Raw genomic sequence first — 19,824 nt, 5'->3', positions numbered from 1 at the left:
GGTTAGTTACTGTTAAAACATGAAAAATCAAAAATTGCTCTCCTGAGGTTAGCTAAGTAAAAGGAAACTGTGTGAACCAGATTATGAATTAAAATCTTTATTTCTAGACTCAGTCTGAAAACTTCCTTTTTTTTTTTTTTACTACTGAAGTGTTTCATATAAGAATAAACTATGCCAGACGTTAAAATATCTGCTACTCTTTCTTTAAAAAGTCAGAGTCAAAAAAATCTATTGCCCCTTTCCACTCAGGAATAAATATATTAAGTTCACACCATTGTTTAGGTTTGTGTTCAAAGGAGGTAAAAGAGAATATCCTTAAGGATATTTTAAAAAATATGTTCAAATTTAGATGTAAGTTTCATTAATTTCTGTTTGAGCTTTAAATGCAAAAAAAATCTGCCATTCAAACATATTTCATCTCTAGCATTAATAACATTCAAAGATTACAAAATATTTACACTCTGTAACTATAGAAATATTAGTCCCTTGAAAAATACCTTCTTTATAAAATATTTTTGTTACTAGTATCAGACATGGGGACTCTGCAGTAATTGGGAACTTAGGAAATTAGTTATTTATGTAGAAATTCCCCCTCATAAATTTTGGCTGCCTTCACTGAAGGCTATCATCAAAAGTGCTATCAATTTTCGCCTCTCCTTCATTCCCATGCTGTCTTGCAAAAACAAAGGGAGAAAGAAAAAATAAAAAGTAAATGACTCTTCCAGAAATTCACACTCAAAATTAAAATGAGAACGTTTAGAGCCCAAATAATTCATCCTTCCCCCACAAAAAAAAAACAAAACAAAACAAAAATTGGAAATGATTATTGTTACACATAAAAAACCCAGATCTAATTTCCGATATATTTGCTGGAACATAGCGAGTCTTTAAGAGAGTGAAAATAAATAGTATGTGTATAGCACTACAGCCTCTGGAGCAACATCATTGGTGGCTTTGCTCTGGTCACAATGGAGTGGTAAGTTTTTATTAATGTATGCAGGCCTCTCCCACTTCCTGCTGGAATGCTTCCGTCACCTGCTCCACTAACTTTGCTTGGTAGATAATTACAATCACACTGTGTGATTTCTTGGTGAAAGCTTTGGGATCTCTGTGATTGAAAACAGAATTTTGAGAGTATTTATACCACGTTCTTAGAGACAAGTAGCTCAATACAGATATTTAAGTATTATTGAGGAAAAAGTCCTTACCTTTAGAAACCAGTTACAAAAGACCTAATTGTTCATTTCCTTCATCTACTATTTTCAAACATTTGTTTTATTTTACTAATAATATTGTTGTTACAGTATTAATTTTAAAATTTAATATTCAGCCTTCTCAACAAGATCAAAATAATATGCTGGAGTTCAGTGGTTAGAGGAGAGATAAATTCATTAACAAAGCAATTACACTATTAGAGCAAGTTACCAGTGACACATACAGTCACCATGTATAATGTGTGTTCTAAGTGAATGCTTTTACCCACTCCATTTTATTTGTTCTATTTAATTTGCTTTATGTTAGTAGGTTTTAAAAAATGGGAAAATAGCTATTTGTGTTATAAATATTATTTGATAATTCTTTAAAGTTAAGACCTATATCTTTAAATTTATCTTCACTAACATATTCTATGCAGCTCAGATTATTGGTTAGGGGTTTTTGGTTTCTTGATAACATAAAATCGAATAAGATAGAAGATTGTCTTTGTAGATAATAGTATCTCTTGTGCTGGGGGGCTATAGGTTGATTGAAAAAATGTGCTTATCTAGAATTAACAAACTATATAAAATCAAGCCCTACATTTACTAACTCCTTGCTGTACTGTTTAATCTCTTTGGGTTCCAAATTTCTCACCTATAAAATGAAAACGGCATTAAGCAACATCATAAAGCTGTTGATAAAATGAGATTTCTAAAATATAATGCATGTTATATGATTTATTATTGTAGTTATTAGTTTCATTTTTGACAATATAATAATATTGTATTTCATTTTATTAATTTGACTAACACGTATTAGGTAATAAAACAAATAAACTCCCTATGCTATATATAACTCAAATCTGTGAAGAAAGAGTTATGCTAAAGTACACAGAGTTGAAAGGCATATTCTTCATAGCAAAACTGCCTATTATCATTTCCAGAAAACTGAAAACACATGGCTACAAACAGAATGTTAAAAAATATCTGGTATTGTCTCATTCAGAAATAGAGGTAATTTTTTATAGTTCTGAAAACATCAAAGAATGGGTAGAGTTAGGAGTAATATAATACATTCACTTCTATAATAGGTAGTTATAGACCAGTAGAAATGAATCTATACACTGTGGCCATTACATGGACATATAAGAAAAATTAAGACTAATTTAATAGCAAGTTCTTATCTCTCTTACTAGATATTTTAGCAAGGCTAATAAATAATAAATTATCTAATGGAAGTACACTGTTGATTCTCTTTTCTTTGCTAATAATAATATTATGTTATTGCTATGATCATTGAATTACTATTGAGAAAATAGATACGTGGATAGATAATAGATTACACACATTCTTTGATCTATAATGTGTTTCAAAGAAAAATAAAAAAAATATTCAAAATTCTGCTGTCTTCATGTAGTTTCTTAATCATGTATTGTGCCTATTTCCCAAAGGAAACAGTAATTTAAAAAATACAGCTAAGATTTTCAGAGTGTCTATTTTTCATTTTTTCCATTGCCTCTTTAGAACTAACCCTGAGCAAAACTGTGAAGAATTTGTTTTCCTCTTTGTTTCCTTTCCAGTGTGTGATACTGTTTATCCAGAGGCACCAGGGCATGTCCTTGGAGTTGTTTTTCAACTCATGGTGATGGATTTACATTGATCCATCCACACTGTGGGCCCAGTGTCTTTTGTGGTCATCGCCCTGCATTTGTACATCTCGAGGCCAACCCTAGTGGTTCTGCTTTTGCCTTGGAACTGAGTGAAATGGACTGTCCTATTGGGAGACTTCACTCAGCTAGTCCCAAATGAAACACAAGAGGACTTCCTTTTTTTCCATCCATTCTTCCCAACCCTTTTAACAAACCATTGATGTGCTGTATTTAAGAATTCTAGGAAGATTGTCTGTCTTTATCTTATCCTCTTTTTTTACAGGCAGGATTAGGAGGCCAAAACTTAAGAAGAAAAGCTCCAAATTATGTATATTTTAAAAGGAAAGCATCACAAGTGAGTACAAATATTTTTAATATTCTCTAGGTCACTGTGTACTGCAGCTGTACATTGTCTTAATGATAAAGATAATGATGCTTTCAGCGTTATGCTAGAGCCACACCCCCCTTCATGTTGGCTTGTGTCTTTTGCCTTTTAAAAAATCATATTCTTTCATTCCATAGTTTAAACTTTAGGTTTCCAAACAAACTAGTCATTGGAGAGCTCTTCTGTTTCTGAATTCCTTGCTTAAATAATATTTAGGCAGCTGAAGGGTTTCAATGAACAGACTTTGTGTTAGCTTCAGGTCAAGAATTTCTGAAACAATGGACATATTACCTAATAATCTACTTTTCTCTGACAGAAGATAATTGATTTTCCTTTCTGAAAACAGGATTCTCATAATGTGTTAATCTTTGTATTTTCCTAATAAACACATCTAGCTCTTTTTTTTTTTTTGGTGCCAATTTTAAATACAGTTTTATTTAAGACATTGCATTTTCCACTTAACAATACAGTGCTTATAAAGTGCAATGTTTATTTCCTTTCCCTGTGCACATATTCCATATTCAAGTATCAAGAATGCCCAGTATATTTACTATAGCAGCTTGACTTTAAAACTGCCATGGAATTTGCTACCACATGTAGCTCTTGATTCCATGATTAGGGAATATGTTTTCCCATTTTCCCCAAAGTACATTTTGCACTGTGTATATTTACTACTGTTTGTAGAAGAGAAAGACTTATTTTTTTATCTGTAAAATAAAGAAGAAAAGATAATACTCAAAACATACTATACTGTTACGGGCATAATAATATAGAAATACCATATTAGTCGAATCCATAGTTTGGCATCTTGTTTAATTTCTTAGGAAATTCTTAATATGTTGACACTTTTGATCATTTAATTTTACTTTATTTTACTGGTAACATTATAACAATATTAAGAATAATCAAAATGGAGTAAAGTTTTCCAGGTTCTCCAATTCTTTTTTTTAAAAAAAATTTATTTATTTATTCACAAGAGACAGAGAGAGAGAGAGAGGCAGAGGCACAGGCAGAGGGAAAAGCAGCGCCCCCCCCACCCCGCCCCAAGGAGCCTGATGCAGGACTCGATTCCAGATGCTGGAATCAGGACCTGAGCCGAAGGCAGACGCTCAACCACAGAGCCATCCAGGCATCCCAAGAGTCTCTAATTCTAAGTGATTAAAATGTATTTCACCTTTTACACTTTAGTTACTATATTTGCTAATCTCTTAGTTGACAAAATTATTTAAATCATCTATGATACAAAATTAAGAGAATCTCTTTCATGGCTAACTTTAAAAAAATTTTGAAACAATCTCAAGCTTATAGAAACTTGCAAGTGTAATACAAAAGCTTTTTGTTGTTGTTGTTTGATATCATTTGAGAATTACTTGCTGATAATATTCTACTACCCTCCAGAGTCTTTAGTATATATTTGCTGCAAACAGATTTTTTCCAACAAAATCAGAATACAGTCATCAATCAGGACACTAATATTGGTACTTGACTGCCATCTAGTCTTCAGGTTCTACTCAATCTCCCAGTTATCTCAATGTTCTTTATAGCAAAAAGATGCAGTATACTAATACTGACCGATAGGTTTAGTATATATTTAGGTGATATATTTAGTTGTGTCTCATAATCCCCTTTACTTTGAAACCATTTCTCAGTCTTTCCTTGTCCTTTATGAGTTTGTAGCAATTGAAGTTTTGGGTACGTTGCAGAATGTCCCTCAACTTGGACCTAGCTGATATTTCTTCCTGCTTAGAGTCAGGTTATGCATATCAGGCAGGACTATGAAAGAAGTTAGGCTATGTTGTTTTAGCTACCTCCTATTTGGTGACATACTTTTTAAATTTTTCTTATTGCTGATAATATTTACTTTTATCATTGGTCTGAGGTAGTATCACTAAGTTTTCCCACTGTAAAGTTATTTCCTTTTCACTTTGTAATAAAAAATATTTCATATGAAGGTAGCTTGAAATGATATAAAGTCCTGTTCCTCATAAAAATTTCAATTTACTTAATTATATTCATATGAATTTGTAGCTCCTACTTTGCTCAGTGATAACTCATTACTATAAATATTTATTTTAATATTCAAATTGTCTCCAGTTTAGTCAATGGCTTCTGTAAACTTTAGGCTTACTACTGGGACCTTTTTAAAAAGTGCACTTTGAGCCAAGAATAGTCCTGGGGAAAAGAATCTTTTCAATAAATAGTGTTTGAAAAACTGGGTATTCTGGTGCAAAAGAATGAAATTGGTCTCCTATTCTATACCACTCACAAAAATTAACTCAAAATGGATTAAAGGCTTAAATATAAGAACTGAAACCATAAAACTTCTAGAAGGCAGCACAGGGGAAAGTTCCTTGACATTGGTCTTGGCAGTGGTGTTTTGGATACAACACAAAAAGTACAAGCAACAAACAAAAAAAATTTTGTTTAAATGGGACTACATCAAACTAAAATGCTTCTGTTTAAGCTGAAGAATAATTATAACAAAATGAAAAGGCAACCTACTTAATGGGAGAAAATATGTGCGAACTATACATCAGATAAGGTGTTAATAAGTAAAATATATAATGTACTTATACAACTCAATAGCAAAAAAAACCAATCATCTGATTTAAAAAATGGATTGAGGACCTGAATAGACATTTTTTCCAAAGAACACATACAGAGGGCCAACAAGTAATTCAAAAGGTACTCACATTACTAATCATCAGGAAATGCAAATCAAAACCACAATGAGATATCACCTCATACCTTTAGGATGGCTATTATCAAAAAGACAAGAGATGGGAAGCATGAGGAGAAAAGGGAAGCCTTGTGTGTGATTGCTGGGAATGTAAATTGGCTAAGTCATTCTGGAAAACAGTATGGAGGTTCCTCAAAAAATTAAAAATAGAGCTACCATATGTTCTAGCAATCTCACTTCTAGGTATATATTTGAAGGATATGAAATATTTATATCAAAGAGCTACCTGCACCCCCATGTTTATTATAGCATTATTCACAACAAACAAGACATGGAAATAATCTAAATCTTCAATGATGAATGAGTGGATAAAGAAAATGTGAAAAAATACATATAGTGGGATATTTATTTAGCCATAAAAGAAGGGAATCCTACTATTTGTGACAAATGGATGGAATTTGAGGCCATTATGCTAAGTGAAATAAGTCAGAGAGAGAAAAACAAATTCTGTATGATGTTACTTATATGTGGGATCTAATAAAAACCAAATTCATGGAAACAAAGAGTAGACTTATGGTTCTTATGGGCTGAGGGATGGGGGAAATGGGATCATGTTTGTCAAAGGTTACACTTCTAGTTATAAAACGAGTAAGTTTTAGAGATCTTTTTTTTTTATTTAAAAAAATTTATTATTATTATTATTATTTATGATAGTCACACATAGAGAGAGAGAGGCAGAGACACAGGCAGAGGGAGAAGCAGGCTCCATGCACCGGGAGCCCGACGTGGGATTCGATCCCGGGTCTCCAGGATCGCGCCCTGGGCCAAAGGCAGGCGCTAAACTGCTGCGCCACCCAGGGATCCCAAGTTTTAGAGATCTAATATACAACATGGTGACTATAGTTAGCAATGCTGTATTGCGTACATGAAAATTGCTGAGAATAAATCTTAAATCTTAAGTAAAATTATAATTATGTGAGGTGATGACTATGTTAACTAACCTTATTGTGGTAATCATTTTATAATATGTATGTGTATCAAATCATCATATTGTACATCTTTTATTTTTAAAAATTGTGCTTATTTATTCATGACAGACACACTCACACACACACACACACACACACACACACACACACAGATTGAGAGAGAAAGAGAGGCAGAGACACAGGCAGAGGGAGAAGCAGGCTCCATGCAGGGAGCCCAATGAGGAACTCGATCCTGGGTCTCTAGGATCATGCCCTGGGCCAAAGGTAGGGCTAAACCCCTGGGCCACCGGGGCTGCCCCATATTGTACATCTTAAACTTACACAATGTTGTATGTGGAAAAAATGAGTGGGAAATATCAGAAAGGGAGACAGAACATAAGAGACTCCTAACTCTGGGAAACAAACTAGGGGTGGTAGAAAGGGGGGTGGGCAGGGGGTGGGGGTGACTGGGTGATGGGCACTGAGAAGAGCACTTGATGGGATGAGCACTGGGTGTTATTCTATATGTTGGCAAATTGAACACCAATAAAAATAAATTTATAAGGAAAAAAATTATATCTCAATAAAGGTAGAAAAAATAGATTTCCATTCATATTTTGAACATTTTCTTACTTTCTAGTACCACAAAATGTTCATTCTTAGATTTTCTGACTTAACGACATGCTTCCATTCTGTTCTTTCCTGCCATAGCCATAAAGTCTACTATTTATCCTGTGCTCCTTTTGTTGAAGAATGACAATTCAAATTGTAGATCTGAGGGTTGGATTTGCCTATTGTTCTTGGGTGTTGTTATTCCCAGGCTGTTTTGGTGGACAAGGCTATATTAATTTTGATACCTACCCTATATGTATATTGAAGTACATGAGTTCATACTGCTACATCCATTTTCAACCCAACATTCAGCATTCATCCTGTTTTTCTCTATTTATACATATATATTTTTAAAGATTTATTTACTTTAGAGAGAGAGAGAGACAGAGAACACACATGGGAGGGGCAAAGGAAGAGGGAGAGAAAGAATCTCCAGCAGACTACCAGCTGAGCCTGCCCAATAGGCAGGACTCAATCACACGACCCTGAGATCATGACATGAGCCAAAATCAAGAGTCAGATACTTAACCAACTGCACCCACCCAGGCATGCAGGCTTTTCATATTTTTAACTTTCTTCTCCCACCATTAGGAATCTGGCCACCATTTTCCTTCGTATATTTTCTTATTTGATACATCTTTTGCAGATAACCAACTTGCTCTGTATGCTGCCCCTCTCTTAGACAGAAGCCCTTCTTACCCTGCTTAGGCTCTGATATCACATACCTGGCAACACTTCCCAATACAGGCACTTTCCTCACCCAGCTTGGACCCTGACACAGCACCCTAGGCAGCCTTCCATCTTAGGCACCCTCTTCACACTCCTCAGGCATTGACACCTGTCTTTGGAGCACAGGAGCTCCCCTTGTTTCCTTGATGCCGCCTAATGATGTGGGGGTCTGAATTGCCTGGGAAAGAAAGGAAACAGGATGAGGAAGAGTTGTTTTTGTATTTTACAAACTTAAGTTGATAAAAAAAGAACTTAATCATTTGAAATTCTGTGGTACCCTTTGGAATGCGATGTTTATATTGATCTCAATCACTGCTATTGGGCAACTGAGGCATGTTTTCCTCTTATCTTCTTTGAAGCACTTTTCTCTCTTGATTTCTAAGGCAATGCCAGGTCCTGATCATTTTTTCTTTACTACTGACCACATTTTCTTAATCTTCTGCATTTATTTCCTTTCTTGTGTTCATCCATTAAATAATGACGTTCTTCAGAGTCCTGTCTTCTGTCCTTTTACTCATGAGGGAGCTACTTGGTGGAATTCAGCAATGACCTACATACTCTTCACTTGAAAATCTAACTGCTGGGCCAGACTGACACGTCTTATAGCCTGGAGCCAAGATGAGGCTCAGACTTCAACAGCATAGCCCCACGATGACATGCAGAGCCCCCTGAAGACTGAGTGCGCCTTTGGAAAGTAGACCGCAAGTTTATCTGTGGTACAATGACATTTACCCAAGTTCTCATGAGTGTACTTGTGGGTCTCAAGTCCAGGTATAAGGTCAGTGCACCACCAAGTTCTGGCAAAGACTTATTTACATAGACACTAGGTTTCAAAGTTGGTGATCTGTAGGCCCTGAGATGAGATGGGCTCTTACCATAAATTACCTAGCTCTTTTCAGAATTGGAAGAGTGAGTAGTAATAAAAATTATATGCAAAAGAGGAGCACCTGGGTGGCTCCGTGGTTGAGTGTCTGCTTTTAGCTCAGGTCATGATCCTTGGGTCTTAGGATCGAGTCCCACATCAGGCTCCCGGCAGGAGCCTGCTTCTCCTTCTGCCTATGTCTCTGCCTCTCTCTCTCTCTGTGTCTCTCATGAATAAATAAAATCTTTAAAAAAATTATATGTAAAATATGTGGGGCCCAGATCAGGAGAGCCAAAGACAGATCCATGGGTACAGAATAGATGGCTGGCAGGAGGAGTTCTAAAGGATGCTAAGCAGGACAGCGCCCTGCAAGATGAAGCACCAGGACTGGGCATGTGTAAGTGCTTTAATAAATAATAAAACCATTATGTTATTTAATAATATTATAATTAATAATATAATAATATTATTTTTAATGAATAATAAAAAGTGATTATTTTAGCCAGCCACACAGTCTGCAGTCAGAGCACATTGCCCTGTTGATCTTATCTCTGTTTCTCTTTCTTCATTGGTGAAGTTCTTTTGTTTTTCCTACAAAGGAAGAAAACAAAATAAAATTCTTTCCTAAGAAGCTTTTAGAAATATTTGTGCAAAGGATAAAAAGGAGATGAAAGTAAGAGTTTCCAGCTATATGACAGGTTGATGTGTTAATCACAACACAAAGAAGAACAGAAAATTTCTATATCTTACATAGTCTTGTCACTATTTTTTAAAAAGATTTTATTTATTTATTCATGAGAGATACAGACAGAGAGAGGCAGAGACACAGAAGAGAGAGAGGCAGAGAGAGAGAAGCAGACTCCATGCAGGGAGCCCAACGTGGGACTCGATCCTGGGTCTCCAGTATCGAGTCCTGGGCCAAAGGCAGGAGCCAAAACACTGAGCCACCCAGGCGTCCCATTGTCGCTATTTTTGATTAATCAACTTTGGGTTGTCCATTTACCCTCAGAGGAATAACATACAATCTATTTCTCTTTTGTTTGCTTGTTTTAATAAAAGATGATTTTAGAACTACTTACTTTAACTTTATAACAATGGCATTAATGAGAGTAAGCAACATATCTTAAAAGAAATTGAATCAAGCAAAGAAGGAATTGCAAATCATTTTGGCCTTGTCCTTATTCCATCTCTTTTTGGACATAATCTGATTGATAGAGGAGTGGGGACAGGGAGGCTGGACATGGAAGAAATAGCAAGAAGAATAACAAAAAAGGCTGAGCTCATCTCCAGCCTGGACTACATCTTAGCCCTGATCACATTTATCAGAGTTCCCAAGGGTAGTGGTGACAAATCTTTTTTCCTGGCTCCTTGCCTTACACAGAATTAATAAATAATGAGCTCAATATTTTAGGAAAGAGTTATTTCATTATCATATCTTTCTAAAACATTTATTTTGGTTACTAGCCATTATTGATTTGTATTTGAAACAGAATACTATGATAGATACCTATATTTATAAATCTCGGATTGGAGACAACATGACATAGCACATGGATGCATAATATATGCCTATGTATGTAAATACATATGAATGTATAATGAATGATAATCACTTTCTAACACTGGCTTACAATTTTATTCTTTAAAATACTTACTTTGATTTCATGGCTAGATTTGGAGAAGATACCTTGAAGAATGTCAGTTGCAGAGTTTTTTTGGAAGTTAAGTCTTCTGATTGCTCACATCCAATGGTAGAAAGGATCATTTATGGGGTGGAGTGCGGAGGACTGGGCAGAAGTAGATGGAAGCAGAAAGTTCTCTAGGAACACCTGGTGAGCTTGTCCTGGCAGGGGAGATCATGGATGGGAACATGGTTGGATAGTCATGTTGTTAAACCTGTTCTTCTCAGAGAACAACTGCCACCATTTAGAAATTAGTTACCTCATTACTGATTTATTATGTGGGATAAAATAATCATGATCTCTTCCTAATGAGCAGAATAGTTTTATATATATTTTTGATGTCAAAGGAACAGAAGTAGCCAGAAGCATAGATGAATGCAATTGTGTAATACCTAGTAAATAGCACTGTGCATCATAAACATTAAGTTCATGATAACTTTCATCCAAAAGTGGGATTAATTTGATCCAAACCAGATGAATGAGGAAAGCAGCTACTGTGTAAATAGTTCACTTGTTACTTTTCCAGATAGAAAACAAAGTGGCTATAAATCTTTTGGGGCCATTAAAGAAACCCCAAAGCTTTCATAGTTTTGTCAGGATAACATTAATTTTTGGAATCTTTAGAATGTAATATTTTCCAAAGATAAACTCTAAAGGGTTAGATGAACAAATAGACACATAAAATATTTTAAGTGATACAGCAGCAGCTTTTCCTTCCACCTTTCAGTTTTAGGCTGGGACAATTTTTTCTAGGTAATGCTATTAATTTGTTATATTTAAATAGGCATAAAGAAGGTATTTTGTTTTGTAGACTCAGTGTACCATGACATGTCCACAATGGAAGAAGGAAAGTCTTTGTGGTATTTGCTTCAGACCACCATTTTGTGGCCACAAATCCATTAACGACTTCAGAAAAAAAAAAAAAAAGAAGTGATGTTTTCAATGAAAAATGCCATTATGTAACTATCCATCAATATATAAATGATCAGAGTGTTCCAGCTAGGTCCTTTAACCTCCTTACCCTGCCATCCCTTCATACTTGGGATGGTTAAGACCAGTGAAGAGGAAGAGAGAAAGAGAGAAGGGGGCAGAGAATCTCTTTTAACAAAGTTTGAATCCCTTCCTCTCCAATACAAAATTCTTTTGGCAGTATTTATCCAGCAACTTATTTTCCGTCTTTCTCTCATTTTATTTGCACTAAACAACTTCTTCAGGTTCAGCGCCTGTGCTAAATTTTCAACTTTTTCTACTTTCTCATCCTTTCCTGCCTTGAATTCTGAAGGCTGAGATCCTTTCAAATTAACTATTTGAATTTGAATTATTTAACTATTAAATAATAGTTTGAATTAGTTCTATTTTTATCCCAAGACTTCATATCTACATGCCTTCATATCTACATGCCTACAAGCAACTGAGAGAATGCAGCACCGTTGTATTGAGCATTAAAATGAGATATAATATTGAGATCAGGTCCTGTTTTATTCATTTTTATACTTCCCTCTCTGCTGGCTGGAGCAGCCGGCACAGTGCTTGGCACATAGTAAAAGGCACTCAATAAATAATTGCTGGAAAATGGAGTCAGATATACTTGAGTTCTCACTCTGGTCTTCAGTAACTGAGTCTCAGGGAACTTCTGCTTCCACTGCTATAAAACAGGAGTAATGCAGGCCTTATGTAGCTGCTACTTTAACTAAATGAGATAACCTACTTAAGAAGTGCCTTGCAGAGTTCTGAGAACATAGTAGGTCCTCAATAAATAGTTTTGTAATAATAAATTAGTTCCATTCTCTTTAGGCTAATCATTTGGTTTTCCTGAACTGCATTTTCCTCATTTGCACAAGAGGGTAATAGTAATTCTTGGAACGTCCTGATGGATTTTTTTCAAAGGATTAGATGAGTTTAAGTTTATGATACTCCTTTTACAGTATTAAAAAATGATATAAATTATAATTAAGGTATTGGAAATTTTTATCCAACAGAGGTTGAAATACTGAAGGACTAAGGAATTTAGGAATAAAGCTACTGTTGAGAGATTATTTTCTTTTCAAGGGCAAGGTCAGTATTTACACTTTTGAAAAGATGTTTATGATTATTTATGGCCTATTAGTCTACCTAAAATCTGTAATGTGGTGGCTAGTAGCAGGATGGTGAGGCAATTCTGCATGGGCTTGACTTCTGGCTTTGGCACTTTCCAGGTATATAATCTCGTGCAACTTTTCAGAGCCTTAGTTTACTCATTTGTGAGATGGCAATAGCAAGAAAGCTGACCTCGCAGGGTTGTTGTGATGGTTCAGTGAGAAGGTATGTAGAACATGCTCTTAGCAGAACCTGACATGTACCCAGTACTCAGCATGTCGGTATTGCTTTTAGTGGATTCATCTCTCTCTCTTTTTTTTTTTTTTTTGTCTGTTTCTTTTAACTTAAGATTCTGTCCTGAAAACTTTAAATTGTTAGTCAATTTCATTTTATGTTCCTTTATGGAAGAAATACCACACCATCTTTTGATGCAAACAGAAAGGGTGTGAGATAAATAAATAAATGTGGGAGCAATTGGGAATCCTTCACTTAACTAAACTGATATTCTATACAAGGGCTGAGGTTTTCATTTAATTTTTAAAATTATCAAGTTGGCCCTTTTTAACTATTGATGATCATAATAGAATTGAAGATCATTCTGCTGGAAAAATTACTATGGCTTGGTCAATGACCTCTTAATTAAAATAAACAGAAATATACATCAAATCATGTGAGCTAGAAAGGGACTTTTGTGGATGAATAATAAACATTCACAGAATCCAAGATTAGGTAGGCCATGAGGGGACCCAGGAGGAGGTCATACACTCAGTCGTTTATTTTTACTTTTTCTTTATGTATCAGCTTCTGTCTTGCTGCTCTGCATACATGTTTTACTGTCCTGGCTTGGATTTGGTCTTTCCTGCCTGGCCATGCCATGGAGTCCTGGAAGAAAATGGTTGCCAAGAGACCACCACAAAAGTATGGGACAGATCTCAACTCACCCAGAAGGTGTCTACTAGAGTAGATTTTTGCATGAAATAAATATAGACTATAACATCAAAACAAGAAATCTTTCAGTGTTATGCCTTTAAAAAACTAAAAATAATAATAATACTGTGCACAATCAGTTACATATATTGTTCCAAAGTGAAAAGGACTCATTTATTTACTGGCTGGAAATATATAAAATTCAATGTGTTTTTGATAATTTTATTTTGAGGAGGATGCTCAATACCATTTAATACTAAAGCCAAACAAAATATAAAAATTATTTGAATTTTAACAGTCGGCCAGAAAATGATGAATGGCAAAATTCTTATAGATTTATAAACCCTCTATATTTGAAGTTGATCCTTTGATCTTTCAAGGAGAATTTTTGCTCATAGAGTAGTACAATAACTCACTCATGTAAATTACTGTTTGGCCACATCTTTAGTCTGCTCCCAAATTGTTTTTGGAGGTATCTTAATCTCTTCTGGCCTGATGGAAGTAGGCAGACAAGGCAGCAGGGAGCTATTGTGGATTTGTCTGTTGAATTGAGGCCAGAGCTCCGTCCTGAATTAGGTTCATTGACAACATTCCCTTACCACACTCTTTCTCAGACTTTAAGATTTTAAAGTTTCTGTTGGATGCAAAGAGCATGAATTTGGAAAATGAGTAGAAAAGTCAAGATCTGGGAGGCTGAGTATGAGGAAGAAGAAGACTGAGGAAAAGAATCTTTAAAGTTTAGGAATTTAGGTAAGTTTTCATTAGGCTGTTAACATCTTAGCACTTTAGGTCATAACCCAGAAATATGTGTATGTACATATTTTTTTAAAGAAATGTATGCACACTATGTAGATAATAAAGCACATGCATTTCACCTTTTTTTTTTTTTTTTTTTTTTTTAGTAGCACTTAGGTTTTGCAAATAAACAAAATACAGTGTCTCTGGCTAAAAATACTGATATGAATTTAGCAATGATTATTAGAACATGCAGCCATTTGGTAAATGCAGCTTTAAGCAAATTAGCAGACAGAGCTTCTACAGTTTTGCATATTAATTGATGGTTGATTATCAAGAAGCACAAAGAATTGATGTTGATGATACTATCAGTCACCAGGGCCTAATTCATGAAGACTCTTTCACCAGGTATTTTAAGAGGAAAACATTTAGAAATACCCAGGCAGCCTTGGAAGAATCTTGCATTCGATAATTAGATGTGACATTTCTCTTTATGATAGGGCGTATTTTCAAAGAACAAGAGATTTCATATTTTACCCCAGGCTGCTGTTTGATACTAAACATGTGACCTTTCAGAACTTTATAGGTTTGGTTTCTTTAATCAAGTATTTGATTCTTTCTGGACAAAAGCCAAAAGCCAAGTCTCTGTAGGTCTCTCCATCTTTTTGTTTATAGTATGAACTTGTACAATGAGAAGATCTATAATCCTAAAAGGTTTGTTTCCAGATTTAAGAGCATCAAAGAAGCTGTGAATATTAACTAAGTCTGTCTGCAAAGACCTGTAGAAGGAGGCAATAACTTTTGATTTTGAAAGTCAATAATTCTACATGCCTGGGATCTCACTGAGAACTGAATGCTGAATGTACTGGAGAGTTTGCTGCAGGGAATCATGTGGTTGAAAAGTAGCAGAACAAGAAAACAAAACAAGGGGTTTGAGCTTTAAAGAACTATGTTTTTGCTTTTCCTACACGTATTTACTTCTTTATTGCCTTTAAGAATTGGTTCTAAGAATAAGCCAAACTGTGGGTCTTACTTTTCATTTCTGTTTCAAGCCTTCTTGGACATTGGGTTTGTGCCTACATGTCAGTTATATTTAGGAAAGCCAAAATAGGGGTTTTCCTAGAAAGCTTCTATGAAGGAAAAATGTTATAATTTCAGCTATTTAAGTACATACAAAATTTTGTCCACAACCTATAGTGCTCTAGCCATGTCTGTATCTGGCACATAGTAAGTTCTTTAAAAAGTGTTTATTGAATAAATTAATGCTATTCAGAGAAAAGTGTCTCAGTATTTGAATAGAAAACAGTTCAAAAGGACTATAGCCTGGGTATGATGACTGACTGATTCAATGACTACTGCCCTAGTGGATAATTGGGTTGCTTGACTTATTTATAGGAAACAAGATACATTTCTCCCCAATTAATTCTACTTTGAAGAAAGTCTGATTTCTTTTTGTTTTAGCTTTGTTCCCTCTCTCCTACCTTTTGGTTCCTTTGTCTCTCTTCATGTTCTTCTTTCCTTGTCCCTGGTGTCTTGTTTTCCCTCCATCTTTCCCTCCCTTCCTCCCTGTTCTTTTCATCTTCTTTCCTTAAGCTCTCCCCGCCCCTTTTTTTTAGCTGTCATAAGATAAAGCAGATATTTTTTAATAATGAAGTAATTTCTTCTAACATACATTAAATTACTTTTACCTTTGGCAAATAAAATGCATTTCTGATATTTCCTAAATCTTAAAAAGCCTGTTTTCCATTTTGAATCTTTTTCTCTTTGAATCATTGTTTTCCAAAGATACAACCATCTTGTTAGAATAGAAGCAATCAGTATACATTTTATGGGGAAATGCTCTATGATTTTATACGTTCAAAATTACTATTTAGAAAATAGTAGATCATAGAGCGTCTCCTAAACACCGGAGAATAATAAAAAAAAAAAACCACTGGAGAATAATAAAACAGTAATAAGCCTACACCACAAAGATTCCAAGCTACTTTATAAATAGAGAATGGTGAATACTTTCTTTGGCACTAGCTCACTACTTTTATAATAAATCAATTCTACGTGACTGAATACATCATTGGTTGGAAAGAAAGGTTAGCATTTCACTTTCTGTAGTCCTTTTCTGTAAACAGGTAGATGGAAACACAAAGAAATGAATAGTTGGGAGCCTGATACAAGAAATGACAATTCCCCCAAAGTAAATGAAATACAAAGAATGACCTTTGGTATATCTAAGACTTCTCATAGCACTGTCAGACTTGCACAACCCACCACATTCCCTGGAGATCAATAGCAATCTGGTTCCCATTTGATATGAGCAGAATGGAGAAGAGAGTCCAATTCCAGGGGAGAACGCTAGCAAGATAATGCCTTGTCATTGAATTCATCTGTTAGGAGGTTGGTGGCCTCACATATTACTATCCAGAAGGCGTTTTAGGTGTCTTAAATGCAATTTCCCACATGACAGATGAGAATCTGACACGATTCCAACTGTAGCAAATTCTATGGAAGAACATAGCATAACTCTTTTATGTCTATCACTCACTGAGGCTAGGTGGGATATATCATTTGCTCTTTTAGCAGAATCCACTTTAATTAAACAGTCAGTCTTCTTCAAGCACTCTTCCTTTGGCTTCTATGGCACTCATTTTCTTTGTTTCTTACTATTGTATTTTATAAATAAATTCATTATTTAGTTATGACAATTTTCATTTTGTATAGATCAGTGGATCCTTCAATAAGATAAATTTTTCGCCATCTGATATCTGATGACCTGTTTTTATATTAAATTAACTCAAAGATACAGAAGACAATGAGATAAGGTAAATTAAACCAGTGCTGAGTTGTGTGGTTCACGTGTTTCAAGTTGATACTATGTCAAGGATGATGAAAACTGAACTATTTCAGTGTTTCAGTGCAATAAAAATTGGAGTTTTATCTGAAATCCTTGAAAGGTTGCTTGATACACTGCTTACTTCTTTTGGAAAAGGAAAATATTAAGGTAGAAAACATCATATTTTTTTATGCTGAAGCAGTTCTAAGAAAGTAAAATGCAAATGACTACAAAGGATTATAATCTGAATACCAGAAATAGCATTTATCTGTTTGGATAGATTAAACATAAGCCAAAGAGCAATATTTCTACAGGATTTTGCCTGGGAGTGATTACATTGGAGTACTCTGTAATTTCTGAAATATGATTATTATCTAGGACTTTCTTTATGCCTACAGAGGGCCAGATTGCTGCTCTCTTTCTTGGTGATTTATTCAAATATTCTGAAATCTTTCTGGATCTCTTTCTAAAAATTCTTGCTCTTGCACAAAATTACAGCTTGAGAGAATAGATATGTGATAAAGGAAATGGAGTTAACATGCAGAATAGACATATTAGATGGAGTAACCCTAAAGCATTTGAATGGCTGTAATTTAAAAGAGAGATTTATAATCTATCTAGCATTCATTATTTGGTTATTAAGTGACAGGTGTTGTACTTGATGCTTTCACATAAATTGTCCCATTTAAGTTCAAATGAACATTATTAACAGACATTATTGGTCATATTATTCCATTATCCCATTTTTCAGATGGAGAAATCCAGGCATGAAGCAGTTCAATAATTTTCCTGAGAACACACATATATAATGAAATAGTGGGGCCAACATTTGAATATAGGTATTCTGACCTCAGGGGGCTTACCTAAACACTGCAACTCACTGCAACTTCCTTTGCTTTGTGTGCTTCAAGTCAAGACAAGAAACATTGACCCACAGAAGTCACAGCAAGGCAAGTGCAGGCTAAATATAAAAAAGAACCCTCGAATGATGAGATCTGTACAAAAGTAGAATGGAGTACTTTAGAAATGATTGTGTCCCCTCGGTTGATAATCTGTTGGAGATGTAATGAAGACTCACTGAAGTGTTACAACGAATATTTTTACTGCAGGGCAAAGTTAAACTGTTTTTAAAACTCTTTTTCTTCCTGTCATGGAGTCGATGATACTATGGAAAAAGTTCATATGGATATGTCTATTTGTAACCTTGCCATCAAGAGTAGCTGTCTCTGAGGTGTCCCATGCGAAATCCCCCCTTGGCTCCCCTTGACTGAATCCAGCTCTCAATTTCCTTTACAAAAAATCTATGAAATTAGCAAATGGAGTCAGCATGGAAGAGGAAAGATAATGAACTTCAAAGCATGAAAAAAAGATAGAGAAGGAAGAGCAAATGGAGAAAAATGAAAGAAAGAGAATGGATAAGGCTTTCTTCTTTTTATTTTTTATTTATTTTTAAAATATTTTACTTATTTATTTGAGAGAGAGGTGGTGGGAGAGGAGCAGAGGGAGAGAGAGAACCAGAAGCAGATGCTGCACTGAGCAGAGCCCAACACAGGGCTTGATCTCTCACAACCATGAGATCACAACCTGAGCCAAAACCAAGATACAGATTCTTAACTGACTGAGCCACCCTGGTGCCCCTCTCTTCTATTTAAATTAATAATTTAGAATTTCTTTTAAATTTCTTAATTAAAAGGAGTATCTATATATGGATGCTTCTTAGTTTATAAATGCATTAGCTTTTAAAAAAACTGTTTGTTAGGCCTATTTGTTTTTAAATTCAAGTCCAGAATATATTTTTATGAAATAGGTTAGTAAATGAGTTCTTCAGATGTTTGCAATTTTGCATATTCCATTCCAATGATGTCTGTCTTGTCAGGGATCTTTTTATAGAATTAGTCAGTATTGTACATTTTATTGCTAATAGTAATCATATATCATTTGAATCCATGGTACCAGATAAAAGTTATACTTGTGATAAAAATTTTATCAATGGTATTTTATCTGACTAGCCTTTAATTTATCAAATTCTTATATTTCTCCTGAATTTAAAGTAGGTTTTTTCATTTCGTGAATGTCATTGCTTGTTGATTATCAATTGCCTGGACACAGAATTTTTTATAAGTGATATGATTCACTCTTTATCCTTTACAAATATTCCTACAGGTGAAACACTCATCCTATATGTCTGTACAATAGTTTTCAATGATCACTTTCATTTAAAAGTATATCTATTTTTATTTTCATCCTAATCCTATGTCCCTATTTACTGGTATTTTAAAGCTTCTCACTTCTTTTTTGGAAAAGTAACTCTATTAGTCAGGATAACAGTTTATACTGCAGTAACAAAAATGCCCAAATCTCAATGGCTTAACCTAACTAAAGTGCTCATGTGACATGTCCACAGTGGGTCCGTGGCGAGGTGGGGGCTGCTCTACCAAGGTGTCCCTCAACTATCCTATGCTTTCCCCACTTCAGAGTATTTGGCTTCAGAGGAAA

The sequence above is a fragment of the Vulpes lagopus genome, chromosome 1 (genome assembly GCF_018345385.1).
Source record: "Vulpes lagopus strain Blue_001 chromosome 1, ASM1834538v1, whole genome shotgun sequence".
Taxonomy (NCBI): Eukaryota; Metazoa; Chordata; class Mammalia; order Carnivora; family Canidae; genus Vulpes; species Vulpes lagopus.
This window is presented reverse-complemented; position numbering follows the sequence as displayed.